The sequence below is a fragment of the Cupressus sempervirens genome, chromosome 10, assembly GCF_028749045.1.
Source record: "Cupressus sempervirens isolate cs-2001-9-10 chromosome 10, ASM2874904v1, whole genome shotgun sequence".
NCBI classification, from domain to species: Eukaryota; Viridiplantae; Streptophyta; class Pinopsida; order Cupressales; family Cupressaceae; genus Cupressus; species Cupressus sempervirens.
Window position 1 is genome coordinate 563,563,478 of NC_143127.1, and position 7,730 is coordinate 563,571,207.

Genomic DNA, 7,730 nt, shown 5'->3' on the forward strand with positions numbered 1-7,730 from the left:
GTAGTCAGTAATGAGGTAAAACAACCATACTTCAAGGAAATTCTAGATCACTAGTAGAATTTATGCAAATGAATGACTAAGTGACTAAAATTTTTAGTCACATGACTACAAATTTTAGTCATGTGACTAAGAATGAGGAAGTTTTACTATTTTTTTTCAATTCTTAAGTATAAACAACTAAATAAATGACTAATTTGGTCATTAGGTAAAAACACAAGGTAAGATGAATTAAAATGACTAAATAATTAGTCACTAATAATAAGAGGACGTGTGAAGATTCATATGGTAATTTTTTTGATTTTATAAATTAGAATGAATAAAATTATTTGTCATCTTTTTGAATGTAATTAATTTTTTTTATCTGTATAAAGAGATTAAATATTTTTGGGTTTGCATAGATTGAAGATGAGTCATGATATGATAGACTTTTAATTTTTGAAACATTTGACATGGACTAGAAATATATATGTTTAAATTCATTTCATGTTTTATTATGCACCACTGTTGACTAAAGTTTTAATGTTTAAGTATTTCTTGGACTCTATATACAAGTTACATGCATGCATATGTCTTAAATTTGATAGATATTATAAAATTTATATATTATGCACTATTATTATTATAGTATGTACGTTTTAACTTGAATGCTTTTTAATCAGGCGAAGAGACCCAATAGCCACTAGGGGGTCCAATGACAAATACAATATCAATATTATACATCCCACCCCTTGCCAATTATCACTTTCTAAAAGCCCCAAAAAATCATAATATATGTACTAATAGTTGATAACACATGTACTAATAGTCAATCACACATATTGTACCAATAATTGATCATTTTTTAGCTTTCTTGGTTGCTGATTGGACCATTTGTGGAAAACGTATTGTTTTTTTTTGGTGAGTGACTTTTGGGGGGTGAACATAGCCGTTTGTGGGCGAACGTTTTGAAATGACACTTTTCAACCACTTCTTACTCTATGACTTCTTCAGAGAGTTTTGTAAATGCAGAAATGCCTAAACCTTAGCTTAAGTCACCTACGAAGGTTCACACAATTTTTTAGCAAAATTCAACATATATCTATTAGGAGTTCTAGATGTACAAAGTTTGTGTGGACTACTACTAGATCTCTTCCCCTAGATATAATTTATGTATGCTAAAATTTATAATTAAAATCATATTTCATTAAATTTATAATTTTTAGAAATATATTTATAACATACTAAGTATTAAAAGTAAGATTGGATACCAAAGTTATAAATTTGATGGATACAGTTACTCATGAACTATTCTTGATCTAAAATAAACTACTACCAATTTATTCATCGATGAAAGTTTGACACCAGCTATTTTATATATTCAAGACTTAATTTTTTTATTTCAAAATTTTATATATTTACATGAGTTTTTTATTTCAAACTTTTTTTATACTTTATACATTTTAAATAATTTGAAGCCTATATTGAAATATATTATGGTAGAATTTAAAAAAAATTTAAAGACAATTTATTTACTTAATTAATGCTTGTAAAATATATGAGGAATTTAACTTGTGCAATGTATGAAATTAAAATTTTGTAAAAGAAATGATTTTATGGTTAAACATATTTGAGTAAAATAATTTATTTATTTATCCATTTTGAATTGGTATTATATATATTTTTAATTTAGATTTAGGATTACTAGAATATAAATATATAACTAAAACTAAGAATTGGTTTTATTTGTGAATTAAAGATTTAATAGTTTTAGTTTTATGTTAAGATTTATTTTATTTTATTAAAGTATATTTTGATTTTAGCATAATTATAACATTTATTTATTAAAGTATATTTTGATTCTAACATAATTATAAGAGAATTTGAATTATATGTTAGAATTTTTTTTAATAGATTTAAATCTTAATTTAAAATTAAAAAAGAAATATTAAATAAATACATAGAATTGATCAAATTTTTTAGAGAATTTGAATTATATTTATATCATTCATTTTTTCTTATCTTTCTATCATTTAAATAATCAATTTCTCATTGCACATTTACTAATTAATTTATTCTAATATCTTCATAATTCAAGTAATTAATTTTTACATTTATTCATTTTTAAAATAACATTTTTAATCATTAGATATATGCATATATTTTTACAAACAAATAAACAAATGATAAAGATTTTTATATATTTTTAAAATATAAATTAGTAATTTTTTTGTCTTAAATAAAATATAAGACTAAGTACATTAAAAAAAAGTTGAGTAAGAAAATTTGAAGTAAAATAATCATTTTAATGATAATTTTGTTTAACATGACTTTTTAAGTACGATGATGATAAATATTGCCAATATTATTTCCTTGATTTGATGGTTGTAGGTATGGAAAAGGCTATGAGGCCCGTGCAAATATTTAGCCATTGCCAAAAGTTCTTCATGGTTAGGGGAAACGATCTACTAGTGGCCCAGGCTAACTTTGCACACCTATAGTTGAATATCAAAATATGTCCATTTTTTTGGTAAATCTCCTAGGTGATTGAAGAGCTAAAAGAAAAACTTTCAACTTTCCTACCATTAAGACCTCCCAATAGACGGTCACCCAAAAAAAAGGTACCCTTTCCACAAATGGACCAGTCAACCACCAACAAAATTAAAAAATGATAAACTATATTGATTGACTGGTACTACATGTGCGATTGATTAGTAGTACATGTGCAATCATTTTTTTTGAAGCTCTTTATGAAAATAATTGGAAGAGAAAGGTAGTAGCAATGCATACATCACTAGTTCCCTTAGATCTATCATGGACTATAATATTTGCAAAGGAACATGTTTTAATGAGTTGTATATTGGAATCTTTGAAGGCCTCTATTAAAGCTTTAAATGTAAATATTTCATGTTGTTCTTGCAATAAAAAATAAAAAATAGAAAACATTCCATTTGCATAAGAGAAGAAGAAGGGTTTGGTACCTATATCGCTCCCACGACTCATCTAGAAGACATTATCAATGCCAACAACCCTCTTGTTGACGATGACATTGTCCTCCTTAAAACCTATGTAATCTCTCAATTGACAACTATATTTTTGTTTGTAATTTTCTTATCACTTTTTCCATACATCTTCGCTATTCGGAAACACTACTTTATGTTCTAGGGCTTGGGGCCTTATTTGAATCCTATAAACAAAGATGAGAGGCGATAAAATAAATGGCTAAGAAGGTTAGTGATATCTGTGGTGAGTCAATCACCTCAAAAATTCTAATTTGAATAGAACTCATTTGTTATATTTTTTTGGAAATTCTATTCGGCTATGTGCTTCGCGTTGAGCTAGAGGTTTTACTAGGAGGTGGGAGTATAGCTGGAGACCTCAGATGAACAAGGAAAATAACATGTCAAATTCAAGGAGAATAAATTTAGGGTTGCGACGCGCACAAGAAAGGCATGTTAAGATGGTGTCCAAATCACTAGTTATCAGGTATGCACTGGATTTGGCATGTTTAATCTTCTTTGTGGGGGATTTGTGCAGGCTATGTGATGTTGGTTTTTTTGTGTTTATATGTGCAGGGTGAGGTTAGAGATGACAATTATGGTCTAAAGCGGGGATGGTAAAGAGAAGTGAGAGGAGTGTGAGAGTGTTGAATTTTTTGTTTAGGCCACTGGCCAAAATGGGGACTAGGAATCTCTCCTCATCCCTTACAAATAACGTGAGTCCTATCATTACTTTGTCCTGGAATTTCAGCTTTGGTTTAGAAGCATGTTGTTGACACATGTTTAATTTTGGGGCCAATCTGACGTCAATTATCGATTCAAAACTGGCTAACCATGAGTATATTTTTGTTTAGTGATGCACAAGCATTTCTTCACTTTTGTACATTTGGTTTTCATTATGATTTAATGATCCATATTTCATTGGTAGTTATTGTAGAGAATCTATTTTAATATTCATTTAATTTGGGTGAATGTATTCCGTAGGGACTTGTAAGGGGCTCACCCTTCCTACCAATACCTCTAGTAAACTAGCAGGGACTTGTAAGGAGCTCTCCCTTTCTACTAATACTTAAATTCAACCCTGCTAACTTTGAAGACAATAATCAGTTTATGAAGCTATTGGGGCTGCCATTGGTGATTTTTTATATGTGGACTCAGACACTTCAGATATCCTTCATTTGACATATGCTCAATTTCTTGTAGAGATGGATATTTCTAAGGGGCTTCCTGAGAAGGTTTGTTTGGATTCCTCGAGAGGCTGTTGGACCTAAATACTGGATTATAAAGGTATTCCTTTTTGCTGTAGAAAATGTCATAAGACTGGTCATATTGCTGCATGCTATGCTACTATGAAGACTAAATCTAGGCCTCTTCTAAACACTATATAGTGGTTAAGTCTAGGGATGCGCCCCTGGATTTAGTGGTTGTATCTATGGATGATTCCTCTACTGATGATCTTTTGGTGCCGGTGCCAGAGGAGGTTGTCCCTATTCCTTTTCCTGCCCGTGTACTGGATGTTCCTCCTGGTCCTGTTGGGGGCCAGGACCTTTTACCCTCTCCTGCCCCTGCCCTTGGTTTGGACCTACCTTGTGGTTCTATGGGGGGCTAGCTGGCTTTGGGCTCTTTTAGGAAGATTGTTGGTGTTTCAAATTCCCTTGGGCTTCATTGTCCAGTTTCTTCTAGGGATTATATTGCTGAGACTACCAAGGTGGAGGATGGTTGGATTGCGATAAAAATAAAGAATACTAGACCATCTGCTCCTCCTTTAGAAATGCACCTCTGATCATGCAAGGGAGGCTCTAAATCAAAGAGAAAATTGTGAAATATGTAGCTCTGCCCCTTTGCTATATCTTTACTTTTGGTTGGTGATAGGCTTTTTGTCACCTTGGTTACCCTTTGTTTGGGGGGTGACTAGTTCTGCTTTTGTTTGCTGTATTTTGTTTCTACACTTATTGAAAATCTTTAGACTTGTACAAGGTTTTAGGAACCCTTCAAAATCTGTTGTTCTTAATCAAAAGAACTTTGAAGACAACAAAAATGACTATTTGGATTATTAGTGCAAAAATGCATTCCATTTTATGAAACCATCTGTTCAGATAGATTCAGAATATGTGATGCATATGATTTCAATGGATATGGCTCTCTTGGATCTATATTCAATGATTGCAATATCAATACTGATGTTTATAATAACAGTCCCACTTAGTCAAACATGGCTAGATAAATATGAGCATAAATTGAGCAGATGTCCTAGAACAGTTTCTTGATTACACCTCATGGTCCAAGAGACTAATTAATCTGAGAGGTCTGAATTCCTTGTCATTATGTGATTTCTTGATTCCATTTACTATCCAACACACAAACTGATCTTAGTGGAAAAATATTTTTTCATCTTCAGTCCATTTGGGAATGAATATTATTGCCTCAAATATTTAATGCTTAAACTTGAATTTAGTTACATCTTCAACGATTTAAGGAAGGGAACTATAATAAACCAAAGTTGTCAAAACTTATGTTCACACATATTTGCACTTACACCATCTTAGTCGCATTGGGATTAAACTGTCTCAACATTTTTCACATTTTAATGTAGTATAAGGAGTACAGCTTACTATTTCTTCTAATCAAAGTATTGAATGTTTAACATTCTCTGTCTTCTTGTAATTGGTCACTAGTTTCTCTAGAAACTTTTCTCCTGTAATTGGATGATATATTTGAGTTAGTATTTCTCTTTTAGTTTACTTTTTATATTATCAGAGACCATTTGAAATTTCTCATCGGCAAGCACTGGCCCAGGTTAAGGCTCAATCTCAAGGCCACTCTCCACCCCAATCTTAACCTGCTTCCTCCATAGCACCAACACTGAAAAAATGCCTCAGGTTTCACCATCTACAGTGGCTTCACCAATCCTAGATTTAATAGACACTCACCAAAAAATAATATTCCCCTAAAGTAAAAAATGAAGACAACAATGGGGTCACCAAAATCTGTTCCGTAGAGTTCAGACCATATGTAGCAAGCTTTACTACTAATTTTTGATGGTTATATTTGGCACAAATATGGTCAAAAATAGGTAAAGGGTAGCGGATACCCTCACAGTTATTAAAAATTGATGGTTATAATTGGCACAAATATGATAAAAAATAGGTAAAGGGTAGTGAATACCCTCACAGTTATTACAAATTAAAGGTTATAATTGGCACAAATATGATCAAAAATAGGTAAAGGGTAGTGAATACCCTCACAGTTATTACAAATGCATGCACATCCCAATTGCATGTGAAGAAAAAGGTTGAATTGTCCCATAATGGGTAGGTAACTAAATTAGTGTATAAATGTGAACACAATATTTTGAAACCTCAACCTACTAGATGTGCCCCTCTAGATACAAATCTTCATGAGCGGGGGATGGACTTTCCTAGTGCTATATCTGGTGACAAAAGCGAGTATCTTGAGGTAGACATTGATCAAATAAGTCTAGGAGGAACAATTAACAACTAATTCAGATCCCTCAACATCTGTAAGAGTGCTCTTGGCAAGATAAATAGAAGTCTTGGATAGTCCTTTTGTTTAACAAATGATGGTGAGGATGGAAGTTGAGCAGAATATGAGGATGATGATGAGATGAATTCTAAGCGCAGGTAAGGAATTGAGTTAATTTAGCATGGCATAAATTTTAATGCTTTCTTGGGACTGAATTCATCCCAATTTCAATAGGCATTCTTAAAAAGCATCATTTTTATTCATGTAGGAAGAAAGACAAAAAAATAAAGGATTTTCTTGATCTGGAGAGAATAACTCATGAGCCCCATGTTATTGTGTAAACCACTGAGGAAAACATTCTGGAGGATGGTCTTTGATAGCGTAAATATGGATATAAAGTGGTAAGTCAACAATGTTCAGAACGTAAGCAAGAAAATAGGTCACATGATTGAGGGCAAAAAGAAATTTGTAGTTCAACTTCAAACATTAAAAACATTTGGTATTCTAGATTCTATAAGCAAGCTCTACAATAATGTTATAGGAATTATAGATTCAACTTGAAACATTAACTTAAATTTCAAATATTAAAGGAGTAGAAAACATTTGATATTTTAGATTCTATAAGCAAGCTCTGCAATAATGTTAGAGGAATGGGTAATGAGATTTTCAAAAGATGTACTTATTGGTCTTAAAAAGATGAAATGACACAAGCTTTCTCGTATTCTCTGGCCATCAATCTGCTTCTCTGCTATTAAAATTCTAGTCAAAATCTTTTGATAAACTTTCATCATTCTTCCCATGCTTTGAATTTCTATCTTCCTTACCCATTTTTTACGTTTTCATCACCTTTTCCTCATAATCTTTGTCTCTTCCATGCGCACCTTTTTTGTTAGGATAGTACCTCACAGACACACATTTTGCATTAGAATCAGTTCCTTCAATAGTACCAGTCATTAAACATTCTTGAATAAATTATGAAGTGTCATTTGATGTTCTTTGTTAGAATCTGTAGAAAGAAAAATAAGAGATAGATTCTCAGTAGAACCTGTAGAGATGTGACCTAGCAAGTCTTTCAATTTTTTTGCATCAATTTTACTAGCCAAACTCTCAAATTCTCTAATATGTTTACTGTAATATGAATTGTTTACATTGTTTTTTTGACATTCCTTATTGCCCTCTTCATTTGCCCCTTTGGAGCTCTCTAGAACTACCTTCTTTTACTTTGTCGGAGCATCTAAACTTGTCAAATGAATGAATTTTCCATAGCAGTCT

The 7,730-nt window shown here is 31.6% G+C and overlaps 1 pseudogene; it reads left to right on the forward strand.

The window, feature by feature from the left end:
• Positions 1-3,194: 3,194 nt before the first annotated feature.
• Positions 3,195-6,910, forward strand: LOC149535134 (putative WRKY transcription factor 4; annotated as a pseudogene).
• The last annotated feature ends 820 nt before the right edge of the window (positions 6,911-7,730 follow it).